Source organism: Camarhynchus parvulus, chromosome Z (genome assembly GCF_901933205.1).
Source record: "Camarhynchus parvulus chromosome Z, STF_HiC, whole genome shotgun sequence".
NCBI lineage: Eukaryota > Metazoa > Chordata > Aves > Passeriformes > Thraupidae > Camarhynchus > Camarhynchus parvulus.
This window is the reverse complement of record NC_044601.1, coordinates 52033786-52050767: the sequence shown is the minus strand read 5'-3', so window position 1 is coordinate 52050767 and position 16982 is coordinate 52033786.

Genomic DNA, 16982 nt, shown 5'->3' with positions numbered 1-16982 from the left:
GGGACTGAAATTCTAAATTTGCCAAGTTTTTTAACCGTGCTTGTTTGCCCACTTAAGTGTCCACATCTAGTAAGGGGGCATTAGCCTCTGGGTCAGGTAGTGATCATGTCAGATGGTAATTATGCGACAGTCTCCTGCGGCTGGCTGACACGTGAAACAAGATTTCTCTTTATCAGTGTCTGCTTTGTCCTGGTAGGTCCAGGCAGATAGAGTCTGAGCTAATGAATGACTTTTCAAAGCTTAGCTAAGAAACCAAGAGTTAGGGGGAGGGCTGAAAGGCAGAATAGAGTAAAACCTCAAAGGTTCGATAACCCGTAGGGTTTATCTGGAAGGAACTTCCACATTTATTTTTCTAATTACTATGTTGTTGGTGTGCTTACAGATGATAAGGCAGTAAACACTGCCAAGAACCTTACACAATTCCAATGGAATTCAGATTGCAACTGGTAAAGCAGATCGTTCATAATCACACTGAACTTTTCAGTGCTGTCTGTACTGATGTCATTTTCCACATACAAGGCAGTGGAAAAAGTCAGAATATAATTATTTGAAGTAAGCTGATCATCTCATATTGTATCTTCTATGAAGTAAGGTTTAATCAGCTCCTCTGTGTCAAGACTAAAGTTTGTGAGTGCAAACAGGAAGTAATATCTGCAGAACACATCTCAGCCGTGCAACCATTTGCTGTGGGAGGAAGGCAGCGCAAATTTAAGCAGGTCTCTTTAACAGCTGTTGCGACAATTACAGTTTAAGTTTGGAAAATTTGCCTTTGAAAGAATCCTAGACTGAGAACTACTCTATGCACTAATTCAGAAGCAATTATACAAGACAGTAATAATTTTTGTATGCTTATTTAATGGGCTTTGCTTATTGCTTTATTAATTAAAAGCACTTCAAATGTAAAAACAAAAATTACATTTTAAATGAGGATGAGAGTTCACCAAACTGTTTTCAAAAAACTGTTACTAAACATTTATATCATAAAACATCTTGATTAGCCCTTTTATACCTCCATACTTATAAATCATTTTTGTATTATTGCAAATTCAGAATCCTAAAATAGGCAGTCAGCTTTAACTTGAGTATTTTGATCCTTATCATGACTTTAATACTTCTGCAAATCAAAAATACTTTCCAAGATGAGTGCAAGACCATGCCACATAGTTTTGCAGCTTTTTAAATGTCTTGCACTATGTGACTGCCATTTCAGCAGATTGCCTCCCCACTATTGCTGCAGTCTCACAGTACATAAGCATTTGCAATAAAGTCCACCCTTTAGCATACAGTATTTAACAGACTGGAGAACAACTTGTGCAGCTGGGATACTTTGAAATGCATTTTATATAATCTGTAATCTCATTAAACCTGAACAAAATGTCATAATAGCATGGGAATAGTATGGAAACAGCTCGGTAGTTTTGGCTCTGAGCTCATAAAACGCAGTCTAGTAAAAAGAACTCTTCTGACATGTTCTGACACGATGTTAACACAATTACAAGCATCACAATATATAGAGATAGGAAAGTGGCAAGCTGAAAAAATTTTACTTTTTCTTTTTTCCCTGGAGGACTCAGACTGGTTATTCTCTTCCTGGCTTTGCTAAAATTGTCTTTGGAAATTGCTGTGAGACAAAACCTTCTTTGATTTATCCACAAAGGAAATAAGCATCCAGAAAAACCCTCCTAGCCAAAAGAGTAAATCATTCTATTACGCACTTCAAGCATGTCCAGCTGTGGATCTCAGAGATGCTTAAGAATTACAAAGTAGAGAATAAAGGCTTATGTGCATTCTCCTGCCCTGTCCACAAACACTGCCTCTGTGTTGTGGCAAGCCCTTCTTACTTTTACAACTGCCTTGTATGGCTGTGTGAAGCTAAAGTGCAGCCCTGGCACAGATCTGCCACTTCCTATTACGGTCGTTTTCCCCTCCAACAAAGGAAGACCTGTGGCACGCGTCCCTGTGGCAGCCCTGGGATGCTCAGATGTCCCACTGGCAGAAAGCAGCTGCATCACTACTGAGCATTTCAGCTGATGAGTCTGCTCAGTTTTCTGCATGAATAAAATCAAACATGGCAGATTAAAGTCCCTCTAGCTGCTATTTCTTTCATATTGGAGGCTAAATATTGCAGTGCTGAAAAACACTTATTTCTTTCCTCAAAAAGACCAGATTTAGGGGCCAAGCTGTCTTTAATCTCATCTGTGCAAAAGTTTCTGCCAGTAATGAGGATAAGATATGCCATAATAAAAGTTAGTTCTACCTCAGCGTGATAAGAAGACTTGCCACATGGTGTCATGTAGCAGTGCTCTCACAGATACTATTTTATTGTGTGCAACTTTTTAGTTGTATTTGAACTTTGCTGCTGCATAGAAAATAAGAGAGATGTTTAGGAACACACTGCAGTGACAAGCAGGGACAATGATAGTTTGTACTGGCAAATGCTGTGTGAAACACCAACTCATTGCCATATTATCGTATACATGTCTGCAGACATCCCTCTCCCCACCTTTCACACAGGTCTTTATCTTCTTCCTCCTGACACGTACCTTCTCCAAAACCACCATTCTGAGGTAAATAGTTGCAGTCAGGGCCTTTGAAATTCCAGACCACAGCTCAATAAACTGATTTACAGCAATACTCTATAAGCATTGCTTGATGAAATTTTTAGATTTAGTTTGGTTTCTCTCATGGACAACAAGTTTAATAAATTATCTAACTGAGTAGGTATTCACACTGTGAAATTTACTCAGATAAAATTTTGTTAATAAATTTAGTCAAAATATTAAAAAGAAAATAATGGTTTTTTATGCATTCAAAAAACTCAAACCACAAAGTTTTAAAGTAAATAAATCTCCAAAACTCACTAAATTTAAGTTGTTCAATTGACTACAATAACTGGTTCAAATACTCCTTATTTTCACTTTTCTATTAATCATAAATGCAAGTCTAGTGAACAGCAATCAACCTCTATAGGAAATATTTGTCCTCAGTACCTGACAATTTAACACCAATTATAATATATCCCTAACTTAGGGTCTAGCTTCACTTTAAGTTCTGCATGCTTTTTGGGGTAGACTTCTAAAAATTCTTTGAAGGAGATTTTTATTTTCTCATGGCTTTGTGATCTATTTGTCTTCCCTAGAAAGGATCAACAAAATGATTTTGGAAATACCACCTTAAATTTTGCAAAGCTTTTAACAGTTTTGTTTTAAACATGAATGATCATAAAACCTTTGCAAGACAATATACAGTTTACTGCCTTTCTGTAGATTTAGAAGTTACCTGTTTTGTGGTTATGCAATGGAATGAGTCTTCATGATTTGCAAATGCCAGGAGGTTTCCACTTCCGATGCACAGTCACACTTCTCAGCAATCAGACACAATAATAAATAGCATATTTTCATCACTCTGTCAGTGCATTCCACAAGGGAAGTGAAGCTTAATATTCCTATTTTAAAGAGAAAGAAACTGAAAAAAAACCACCCCATTAAGGCAAGAGAGTTGCCCAGATCGTCACCCTAGAGTGTGGACCCCAGGGAAGCAGTCTGTATTTGAACACTTCATGGTACAGGTGCTCCCCAGAACTATGGGTTCCTCACTGTGTTCCTCCCACACTGAGGGATCTCAGTAATGTGTTATGCTCGCAGGATGCTTGGAGCTTTGCAAGAACTTCCCTGAATTTACCTGCACGACAGTAATAGACTCGGGTTCATAGAGTGCAGCACCCCTGCAGCCTCAGTTTACCTTTAGACAACACAGAAAGGATATGTGTAAGTTAATCATTTTCAAAAATCAGGTTTTGGTTATTGCTTCTTTTTAAATAGGTCATGTTCAGGAAGCGGTCAAAGAAACTTTATTAGACCTAAAGGCAAAGTACCTCATCAATTCAATGCAGACACATCTCTGGCAAACTATCACACTCAGATTAGTGTTCCCAGCAAGAGAGATGTATTCTACCCATCTCTGCGCTCAGCGTATGCACACGTCACCTGATGCAGACTTCACTGCGCAGCACTATAAATCAAAGAAGACAGTGGGTGTTCTAGGACAGGAAGGGTTGTTTTGAGTGAACACCTCTTCCTAACTGAAGGGAGGTGAGCAATCAGAACTTTGTCTAGGAGAACAATTTTGCTCATTCAAATAAATGCACCCTCCAGGCTATTGTAACTTCTGCCAGGAACTGATTCATCCATCGACAGGCTTTTGAATCTGGGTAATGAAATTGCAATGAAAAGAGAGAAGACTCAGTGTTTTTCAAAAAAAGAGAGGGCTTTTTTCCAGGTTTTTCCTTCTCCCATTCTCTTTTCACAAAACAGCATTATGCCATGGAACAGCTATCAAACCTCTTAATAGCCTTAGACAGATGTCTCCAGACAGGACTTTTTTTTCTTCTTTTAATCATAAAGCACATTTTTAAAAAATTAAATACATTCCTGTAATAGGCATCGTGTGACAGGTAAAAGATGAAAAAAAGGAGATACCCTGCTCCAAAATTTGATAGTACTGAAAACAATTTAGAAAATTTCAATAATTTATTTAGGTCCAACCATGCACGCATAAAATTAAAATCTGTAAATCTTACAAAAAATATTTGTAAGACCATTGTTGACTACTATGAAGAAAACATGTACACAAAGATATGCTTTGTCCAAAATAAATAAGTACATATTATCAAATAAAGAAAGTTATCCCATTCACACCTAGAAGAGAACCAAAGGACGGATAACTATTTTTAAAATCTTTATTCTGTATAAAAAAAATCTTATGTTAACCCTGATGGAAAAATGTTGTTATCCTAAATGCCAAGGAAAGAGGAAGAACATAATAAAACCTGTAAAGAGAATACAATATGCAGGCATTTTGTCATCATAAAGGCAATGATTCATTTGAAACACAAATTAATTTTTGACTCATGGATACCAATATGCTTTGCTTTTAGTGCTGTAAACTACCTTACTCAAAACAACAATCATATTTTACATTTTGATGGATCTTGTCACCTGACTCTACAATTGTGGTATGTGGAGTGAGTTGGAAAGTGCTATGTGCACACCTAAACTGTAAGGTTTAGGAGAGAAGAGCCTTCTTATTCTTTCTAATAACTATTGTGGTGGGATTCTCTCTCATTATAAGGATATTTTAAGTCACACTAAGCATTCAAGCACTTCAAAATGATTGCTGAAAATTCATCATTACTGTATTTGCATTACTTGTAAGGGAAATCAAATCTGAAGAATTACTTTTCTAAAGCCTTCAGTCATTTGATTGTGCCTAAAGAGATTCAGTTAAGAGCACATTCACATAAGAATCTGTCCAGGCACACTCAGCACACAAACATTCCAAAGGATGTTTTAATTCCACTGGTCAAGAATGTGGAAGTAACTGCTCTGTATATATCTCATTTTCACAGCCCAGTGGGAATACCACAACCTGTCTTGGGCAAGTCTCAGCTGGTATACAAGCAAATAGCAAGTATCAATGTGAAGACAAGCTGCCAGTTACAGCCTTTCCTAAACACCTTTTTGATCTCTCTCACATTTCAAAAGCAGCAAAGGCTGAGAAGCTAGGAGCTGCTGGAGCAATATGATGTCCTCTGCATGGGCTTTGTCAGTTCTCCATGCAATGCTTCAATGGCCGCCTGTCCAAGTTTAGCAGATTTCAGAAACACAGCAAAGAAACTGCAGGCAGTGTCATAAAGCTTGCAAAACAGGAAAGTTACTTAGGTCATCTATGCACTGGGCAGCTGTAATGACTCACAAACCTTCATTGCTTTGTTTACCAGGAAAGTGGATACCTCTGGGATCTTAAGCCTGGCACAGGGAGCTTTTGGAAGTAATGAGCCACTGTACAACCCAAGAAGGCTGTTGTTGCTTCTGAAAACAAGCCTTACATACACAAACATGCAATTTCAGTATCATAGTGCCTAGGACACTCTGACGCTTTAAAAAGAGAGACAGAGCACCTTCTTCATTCATTCTCCAAGCTGTAGGAAAGCAAATTGCAACAGAAGTTTCTCTGTAAAGTGACTAATAGAAAAGAGTTTTTCACAATAACTTCTTCCTCAGGGAACATTTCTTGAACAATATTTACTCTATTTGTACCATTTCTGAATTTACAGAAATGCTTTTCTGGTTTTTGACCGAACAAGTTATAAACCTGGATTTGAATTCTCAAAAGGAAAATTGTTTGGTGGAACCTTCCTGCTCTCCTACTTTATTCCACTCAAAAAATAATTCTAACAAAACTTTTAAAGCATCTTTATTCTTCACTTTCATTTACCATTACTTTTCTCTTCCTGTATTTAAGGAACAGAAAGCAAGGGAATATATTTCATGATAATGCTGTACTATTTCAAAATACAGTTTTAATGCTTTACCACAAGTTTACATCCTATTACTATTTTAATAAAAGATTTTTTTTCTAATCGACTTAATTGTAAAAAATTTTTTTTTCATATATTGTCGAATGCTAATCAGAGAGGAGGCCATTTAAATTACATTTTCTGTCATGGAAGGGAACTAATTGAATGGTACTTAAAACCCTGATAAAGAACTGTCATTTTCATGTAAATTAGTGGCAACAATACACATGTGAAGCTAATATTTAAAATGCATGCATTATAATACTATAAAGTTTCTACTCCCCAATTAAAAAAACAGAATTATATATTCCTCTTGCAGAGAAGGAAAAAAAAAACGTTGGACAACAGGTCCAGAATATTTCATATTAAATATTAACTCTTACTTACCTATATATGCCTTAAAACTTCTGAGTAAGCTATAGATTTATTAAGTGCAAAATATAAAATACCATTCAATATCTGAGGCAAGAACTGATTCCTCTGGGCTTATCCTTTTTGATAAGTCTCTGATTTTGTCTCCTGACACTTCAGGTAGAATCATGGGCATAATAACATATTTCACAAAGCTCTCTATGGATTTCAATGAATCTAAGTATATTAATTGCCAATCTGTTCATTCCCCCCTGAAACTATTCTATGGCATTGCCATGGCTATGGATCTCAACCCATCAGTGATCTCATCTTTGACAGGAATCATGCCCCAGCCATGGCAGACTGCTGGGACAGGATTCCAGACCACACCTGACTGCTGTCAAATGATGCAGCTGTGTAGTGGTGACTTCCCTGCCTTAGCCAAAGCAGCCCTGAAGGAGTACGAGGTAAAGCACCACAAGTGAAAGAGAATGTGAGACACTTTGTTTAGGACAACAAAAGAAAGACTCATGGAGAGTGGATAAAAACTGGACTAACGACCATTATTTCAGCCAAAAGAATAGAAGTAAGAGCTATGAATTCACCACGCTATTTGTTGGCAGAGGTGATGCATGGTGCTGGACCCTTTAGTACTTTTTTCTCAGGAAGTAAGGAAGGGAAATACATCCTACTATAGCACTGTTATTTGCAGTCAGATGTGTGACTTTTTGTGCCTAACACCTTGAGAGTTGTGTTTTTAAGAAAAGAAAGGAATAAGTTTCTGGCCAGATAAGACTCTTGTAATTGTAAGTGCCTGTATCAGGCAGGGTAATTTTATAAACTGTTTTACATGGACACATCTATCTTTTTTGATCTTAAAATAACAGCACTAGAAAACAAAAGGGCTCTTCCTCCTTCCTCCTGTGGCAGCTGAAGGACACCTGGTAGTAATCTGTACAGAAATGAAATATTTTACACATACTTTTTCCCTGTCTCTGCTTAGCTAGGGAACAGTGTTGCATTTTTCTTAATATGGCTGTGGGGGGGGTACAAGATGTTCATGGTTTTTGGATACTATGCACCAATTATTCAGAGACTATAAATAAAACATAAATGAAAATATTCATCTGAGTGTATTATACAGGTAATGGATGACACAGAAATTATGTACCCATTTAGATAAGTAGTGGAAACAGATTGATTACAGTAGGGGAATGACATTTTCAAATACACTCACATTTTACATTTTTACTGTGGATTACTGATGTGGTAACTACATTTTCCCATGGATCACTGAAAGAGGGTGCCTCTTCCAAACATATCCAAATATATCTAGGTCAAATATCACGACCTACACATACTCTCAGGAAGGTTAGCTAGTATAGCAACTTACTGAATGGCTCAAGTGTTTCTTTGCAGCACAGAATGGAAACAACAGTAAGTACAGGAGGCCTACAGATAGCGATGAGGGTGAGTGAAGAGGGATTCAGAAAGACCAAGGGACATTACAGCCCACCACAGGCTCTAACAGAAAGGGTGCAATACTCGTGATGGGGATCATGTGATGTGATGACTCAATAATTAGCTAGGAACTTCTTTCCCTGCCCGCCATTCCACAACCCACACTAACCAGCACTGCAATTACATGCACTCCTGATCGTATTCCCCAACAGCCTCTACGAGGAATGAAAAATGCCATAGCATTTGAAAAGATCTGCACCTACTTCTATTAGAGGTTTCTAAAATGTTTCCCTTCCTATAAGCAGCTGGTTAGCATATACAGAGAAGCACTATCATTTCTAGTCATACATTCTCTTTCTTCCATATCCATAGTGATGGGGGTGGGATTTTTTTTTAATTTTTGTTGGTTTTTGTTGTTGCTGTTTTGGGTTTTTAATTTGTTTTGGTTTGGCTTGGTTTGGGGTTTTTTTTGGGTTTTTTTTTCCCCACTGTCCAGTAATTAGAGAGATACTGCTACAGTGGTTTTTAAGTAATTTGTCTCATGTTGCTCATTTGAAAACTGTGTCTTTGTTGCCTGGGACAAAACATTCTGGGATGTTGGCTTCCATATATTTACTTCATGAGCTAACTAATACTCATCCTCTCTTTCATACTCATGTCTCTTAACACAGGGCATGTACAGCATCACAACAAAGTTGCTGTCATGAAGAGCTTTTGAGACTTTCGACAGGAAGCTCAGTGACAGGGATATAGAACTTGGGAGGGCAGTTTTACACTCTGCGGAAAGGAAATGCAGAAAGCTGTCCTGCAGAAATGGACTGAGGGTGCTGGTGACAGCAGCTGCCCATGAGCCAGGCTGTGCCCTGGTGGCCAAGAAGGCCAATGGCATCCTGGCCTGGATCAGCAATGGTGTGGCCAGCAGGGCCAGGGCAGGGATTGTCCACCTGTGCTGGGCACCGCTGAGGCCACACCTCCAGTGCTGTGTCCAGCTCTGGGCCCTCACTGCAGGAAAGGCACCGAGGGGCTGCAGAGAGTCCAGAGAAGGGCAATGGAGCTGGGGCAGGGTCTGGAGCACAAGTGCTGTGAGGAGCAGCTGAGGGAGCTGGGGGTGTTTATCCTGGAGAAAAGGAGGCTTAGTGGGGAACCAACTAGCTTCTACAACTGCCTGAAAGGAGATTATGCCCAGGTGGGGGTCAGTCCCTTCTCCCAGGCAACAAGCAACAGAACAAGAGGACATGGCCTCAGGCCTGGGCCAAGGGTATATTTAGATTGGACATGAGGAAGAAATTCTTCATAAGGAGTGCTTAATATTGGAATGATCTGCCCATGGAGGTGATAAAGTCACTATCCCTGGGGGTGTTTAAATCAAGACTGGATGTGTCATTTAGTACCATGGTCTATTTGACATGGTGATGTTCTTTCATAGGTTAGACTTGATGACCTTTAGAGGTCTTTTTCAACCTAAATTCTTCTGTTAAAGAAGAATTTCAGTCACCTCCTAAAAGGTGACTGAAAACCAGCCTATATTATTCCAGGTAAGAACAAAAGAAAGTGCCGGTTTCAGGTGTTTCTTGGTGAAAATTGCGGAAGAATTTAGGTTGGAAAAATTCTGTGACATTATTTGTCCAACCTTTGACTGATCATCACCTTGACAATTAGACCATGGCATGGAATGCCACACCCAGTTGTTTCTTGAGCACTTCCAGGGATGGTGACTCCACCACTTCGGTGAGCAATTCATTCTGTGAGCAAAGTTTAACAACCCTTTCCATGAAGAAATTCTTCCCAATGTCTAACCTGAACCATCCCTGGAACAGCTTGAAGGTTTTTGCTCTTGTCCTGTCCTTTTCAGTCCAAAAATCAAAACCAGGCGGCAGTTTTTCAAAACTCAGCTGACAAAGTAAAAATGTTTGTAAACAAACTGTGTCCATTTTTATGTATGGTACTAAGCATCTTGAACCCTCTTCCTAGGCTGTCCTAACAAAGAATGAATACTGACGCAACTTCAGCAGATCAGGCTGGGAGATAAGAGTGCTCTTGGAGCAGCTGACCTTTTCAGAGAGCAGCTCAGCTGGCAGATGAGGAGTCCTGTAGCCTGTTCGCACCTGCAGGGTTAATGTGATTTTCATACACACAGCCTGCAGTAGAGAAAGATGCAAAACAATGATGTGTCTTAGCAACTGTAATTTGAGCCTGACTACATATAAATCTATCCTGAGTTTTACAGCAATCTCTCTTGGTTTTGTAGTGGGCAGTACCATAAAAAGGAATAAATTTGGGCTGGGCTTTCTGCTCAGTTTTTTGACGACTTTTTGTTTGTTTTTTTGACAGATGGCACCAACCATTTAATATGTGCATAAATCAAACACACGTATATGTGTGTGTGTATACATATATTACACACACATACACACACATATATATAAATTTTAGCCTTTGCAAAATATTTAAAGGATTAAAACAAGAATGAAGTGCTTAGCTGTAGCTTTTTTTATTGACACAGTCTTCCTGTTCCTATGACTAGTTTCCTCTAAGGAAAATGTGATGTGTTGGATGATTTCCCATTTTCTGTTCAGACAGGAAGTATACAGACCAACCAGCATTTGGATTTTCTGCTAATCTTTAGTCACTAAAGAACACCTGCAGCCTAACTGTTACCTAGTTCTGGTACTCAAGGTCTCTATCAAAACACATTGTTAACAAAGGAAAAAGCTGACGTTACACCAGCTGGGAATACAGGGAAAATCCTCACTTTTATGTAGCAGTACAAAAGAGTCACACACAACAGAAGAGAATCATAGAAACATAGAATCATACAAGCTGCGGTTGATATGATTAAATTGCAAACAAATTCAGGGAAAAAAACCAGCTACCTAGGAATTCCCAGGACACCACCACAAATGATTCTGCACCACAGAGGATGAACTATTCTCTGCTCAGACACTCTGGCAGATGTAGGGTCGTGTTGATACCAGTAATATAAAAGAGCACATGCTGATATGACACATTTCAAAGCAGTTGACCACATTCCAAGGCAGGAGTGTGTCTGGAGCACACATTCACTTTACTTCAACAGAATTTCATACTTTTTGAGGTCATGCTTTTTTCTCATGCCTTGTCAATATCATAACATCTAATGCCAGACACTGGTGGGTTTTCTGTTATACTTTGCAATCTACAGACAGGAAAATTCCTGAAGTTTTTGTTCTTGCACTTCATATCTCATGCTATGAAGTCATTACATCACTGGGGTTTTATGACAGTGAATCTGAATCAAATTATAAAGATAATGCAGCACATTATTGTAGAAAATCAGCATCTGAGTGAAAACAGAAAATCAAGTTTAGCAGTAGGATTACACTAAAACTAGAAGTAGAAAAAGGTAATCAGCAACTCCAAATACCTCAAAATATTTTTCAAACTTCTTAAAGTTTAGAGTACATTATAACCATAGGGTATTTTAGTTAAGAGCAAAACAATTGCTCATTGTTTATTACATTTTTTTTTTCCTTTCTAACACATTGTTATGCTGATATGTTGTACAAATATTCATTCTTCTATTATTTTTCTATATTTGTATTAAACTACACATTTCTTCTTTTTAGGCTCTGTGCTGACGACATCTTGCTCCCCTCAAATATGTGAAGAAAGTAATGGATAAATCCCTTTAGAGGGAGGTGAAAGGCTTTCATCAGAAGAAGTAATGTAGGCTTGTCTGTTCAGAAAGATACATGAGATGAAAACAGTACTTTCCAAGGAAACTGGTGACATTTTCACTAGTAGACAACACAGAAAGAGTGGCAAAAAATGTCAGGGTGATGTAATTTTCATGGGCTTCTTCTCAGCTGTCAGCATGTGTGCAGAGGCTGACTAGAGAAAAATCTAACTGAGGATGGAGGGAAACTGCAATTCAGCCCAAGGCCTTGCCTTTCAGAGGAAGGTTTCACAATAAATTTGAAGTATTTAATAAAACTGACATGTCTGAAAATAACTGAGCAAATATAAATCAGTAAAGTTTGTTCTTATTTTTCCCTCTCTGCCATTATCTCATTGCATGACTCTTAGCCACTCTGTAATCTCACAGTGCCTTAAGTTACCTGCTCTGAAATGGAGAGAATGTTGGCCTTTTCTGAATTTGTTTCTTCACAGGTAACTCTTTTCAGAACAGCTTGTTATTGAAAGAACCAAGGCTCTTTCTAGAGAAAGTCCTCCACAAGCCTTGTCTCTGTCTCTCCAGTGACTGTAGAGGGAGTCTTAATAGCCACTTTAATGTAGATACTTAAAAGCAGAGGAAAATGAGTCTCATTTCTCAGGAACTGAAATTAAGACTTTTTGCTTAAAGACTGCATTCCTATGTAATTGTGTGTGAGCGATTCTTCCATACATGTATCCTTATTGTATCATTAACCATGTATTTATAGGTAAAATGTCCTCTTACATTTTCAATCCTGATAGTAGTGAAGGATTAAAAAAACCAAAAAACAAAAAAACCAAAAAACCCCACCTCACACTGATTTCTTTGTTTCAGTCCTGACCTGAGCAGAATTTAGTTTGCTTTTACTCATTGTTGTGATCTCATTTGATTTGAGTGCCTGCTTGTCTCAAGTGTGCTGTTTCTCAGCCGGCCATTGCAACTGCGCTGCATTTCATGCCCCTTCCTTCTAGGAGTCCAGGGTACTGCAAGGGGACCTTAGGCATTTCCAAAGTCCCAGTGGCAAGAATTGAACACACTCTTCTGGACACACAATTACAAAATATGCAAATACGGTTCAAAACATGGGCTTGATCCTGAACTCCTTATTTGAGTGCTGCTACCAGTGAAGTCAGTGGAAATTTTGTATCAATAAAAATATAGATCCAGGTTTCTAGAATGAAAATGTATATTAGGAAGCACCAGGATTATATAAATATAAATAAATGTAAAAATATGTATGCATGTATGGGTTTCGTTGAGTGAAGGGAGATTGTCAGAGCTGGGAGTTGGAATTAATTGTGCAACTCCCACTGATTCAGTACAAAAGCCCCTCCACCATCACCTACTTCTTTCTCTGACTTGGTAGAGCTCTGACAAAGGGAACATTTCACTGGTGTCAGCTGTGGTTTTACATTTTCCTTTAGCTGGCAGGTTAAAGCAATAGAAAAAAAGACAGCAAAGCCTCAAGGGAGCATTGAGAAATGGGGAGCGCAGACAAACAGACAGAAAGCAGCATCCTGACAGTATCTCACAAGGGAAGAAAAAGCAAGTCTGCCAGCTGTTCCACAGAAATGCTCTGATGTTCCTTTTATACACTTGGTTCAAATTATACCCCACTTTCACTGAATGCAATATTTAATTTTTTATTTAAGTATATTTATAAAGTCATAGCCATTGTTTTTTGTGTACACAGATGCAGTTCTTTGCCAATTTCGCTAAATGAAACAGACTATTTACCCTGTAAAAATAAATTTTCCCAAATTTTCTTAAGTTTCAGAAGACCAATTTTTAAATCCATAACATCATTTAATTCAGTTCAGTAATTGTATTTTGTTTGGTCTACAATAACATGCAAAGCTGTAGAGACCACATTGTTAAAAAGTGTGACATGTTTACTCAAACTTTCCCATAATACATACAGGACTGGGTATGATTTGTTCAAGGTTTGGTGACTTTGCAGTCTTGTTGACTCTGACAGAGCAGAGGGGCAAATGACATTCAAGTCACACTTTTTTGAGTGATGAGTAAGACCTTTGTACCATTGCAGTTATCTATCTATCTAAATCTGTACAGTCCATCTAAAATTTGAATTGTCCCAGCTTGAGTACATAAACCAAGAGAGGAAGCGTACTGCATAAGCAGCCTTTACTTACAAATTTCAGATCCTTACCTAATTTCAGATCCTACAGTCTGGTGTGTGACTGTTTCTAAAGCATTTATTTTAAAATATTCCTGAAATTAAATATTGTTCCAGTGTTGTTTTCTTTTTTCCTTTAGCCTTCTTCCTCTAGAAGGTCATTTCTTGCCTGTTTCCTCCCCTATCCCACAAAATAGAAAGGAAATTATTATTAAAAAATGGTTATCCAACATGAAAATTTCTTCAAAGGAAGTGTGAAATTAATCACTGCAAATAGTGCACACCACCTACAATTGAGAAATAAAGACCTATTGATATATATTCCAGGAAATGCACTTGGTGCACTGTCTTGTTATGTCTGTCCACTCCTTGATAATAAATAAGCCTTACATATCCCCATATGCAATTCTGACATCATTTATTTTTGTATTTGTATAAGTGCCGTATTGCAAATATTACCTCTTCAAAAAAGATAGCTGACATTCTCCTGACATTCTTAGAAAGTTTTTCTTATTAGTTTTTCTAAACTAAATACATTGCTCAAGCAAAGGCAGACTACTTATTGTGTTTCTGAACTGTCACTTGCTTTGTATTTATGATAATGAGGATTTGTCAGTTCTAGTTATTTGCATTAAATCTAATAGTATTCCTTAACAAGACAGGCTTGTTGTTAGTTTATCAAGTCTCTGGCATTTTGCTTCAATAAACTCCAGTGCAGACAACCTGGTAAATTGGTATCCAGGGGTGTAATTTCTGTGTTGGTAAGTAAATTCTAAGTATGTGAAAAAAAAGAACCAAATATTTTAAATGATCTACCATTCCAATTAGTAATTTTTACCACTAGTTGAATTTTGAAAGAAATAAAACAAGAGCCTTTATGATGCTTGGCTAATATGTGCTGCATTCTTTGACTGACTTTTCAGCAGCAGGAATGGGTACTACACCACAGAAATGGGTACCATTTTCACTATATTTTCAATAAAATATTTTCAATATTTTTCACCCAGTAGCCATTGTTCAGTGCTTTCTTCTGTTGCAGATAACTATGAGTTTGAAATTACAATGCTCCATGTAAAAGCTTTATTATTGCAAAAAAAACTGATGGAACTAAACACCCTCATTTTTGGAACAGCAGTCCCAAAATTGCATTGTCATCATTGTCACACAGTACTTTTGTGTAGGACAAGTGTAAATAAGCCATAACACTTTTGAAATACTATTTCACTTGCACAAGTAATGTGATTTCCATTTTGCACACTGCTCTATCAGATTTCACTAATTTATTGCAGTGTAATACACTATGCTGCAATGAGGATGGAGATCCTTGTTAAAGGCAGCAAAAGAAATTGAAGACTCTCCTACAAGATTTTCAAACACACTGTTGCAAGACAATATCCAATTAAATATTTAGGAGCTTTTTGGTTGCTTTTTTTCCCCCAGAAATGAAATGAATTACCCCTTAACCTAAAAAAAAAGAAAAAAAGAAAAAAAGAAAAAAAAGATGTTTTTTGCCAAAGTTTCCAGATCACTTAATGTCATGAGGTGGTGTCTGATGAAAAAGAAAATAAAAGAAACTGCTCAGTGGAGCCATTACTGGAAATATTCCAGCTTAGGAGGAAAGAACAATGAAAATAATATACGTAGACACCAAAAGTCTTCTAAATTCCTGGACTAAGAACTGCATCACTTCAGACATATATTATTCTCCCACAGCACACAACTTTTATGAGAATTCCTGAAGGCACACTGAAGCTTTTCCCTCTCTTATGCTCCAGACTTGTTTTATAGCAGTGTGAAAGTAACAGAATTCCCTACCCTCATATTGAAAAGAACTTAAGCAAAAGAGATTTCAGCATATGAAGGCCTGGAGGCAATATACTACTTAAATCCCACTAATTTTATCTGCTACATTGTGAGTGCTACCTTCTGAAGCAGGTAACACATGTGTGTATCTGTACATCCAAAAATACAATCTTGTGCTGGAATCGGTATGCTGTGGCTAACTGGAAGATATTACAGTTTTTAAAAGATGAAGCAGCACAATAAAAGCAGTTCTGCTCAGCCAAAAGACTGCAAATATTTAAAAGACTGTGCAGCATGGCAAAAGTTTCTGAAACAAAATTTGGATTCATTCCAGTGTTACTTAATAAATGACAATTTTTATGCACATACAACATTCATGAAACTCTCTGGTCCCTCTCTTGCTGCAGACTCTACTCCACACCAAAAGGTATAGTGAGAGGGAGGAGGTGCCGTGTTCTCTCCAGGCTGGGGCATGCAGCGTACTGCTGATTTTCTTTTCATCTCGGCAAAACCCAAAGCCTTTTCCAAGAATGTTGACCAGTCACATTGTCCCGGTGCAGGGCCAAGCCCCCCTGCCACATCTGTCCCATTAGGATGTTGACTACACAGGGCTGGTGTAGTCTGCCTACTGTCTTCATTCAGTATAATGCATTTTGACCAAAAAAAACCAACCCAATGGATTGTACTCAATGTTGGCAAAACAAGTTTCATCTGCAGCATCTGACTTCCAGGCTCTGGATGAGAAAGGGGAAATAGGCTATATATCTTAATAACCAACAGTAAAACAGCAAAAAATGCTTTAGTTGTCTTTAGGAGATGGAGAGGCAAATCATATATCATTATCAGTGAGAATTTGCTGAAGGGAACAAAAAGATCTGCCCTGGCACACAACCTGCCTGCTAAAACTGGGATATTTTGCTGTTCTTGCTGAGTGCTCTGCTTGTGCAACCCCTCCAAGTTTCCCCTACGTCACTCTTGCAGCCTGTTTCCTGGTCACTTTGGCCTCTACAGGAAGCTGGCAAACCTCTTCATTTGGATGCTTATGTGTCATAATAAATTGTCCCCTCCCATCCATCCGCCCACCCACCCATTTTATAAATGTGCAGGATTTCCTCCACAGGGAATAGACAGCAAATAAATTGCATGTGGCAGCAATCTTCACATTTCTGTGACTTAGA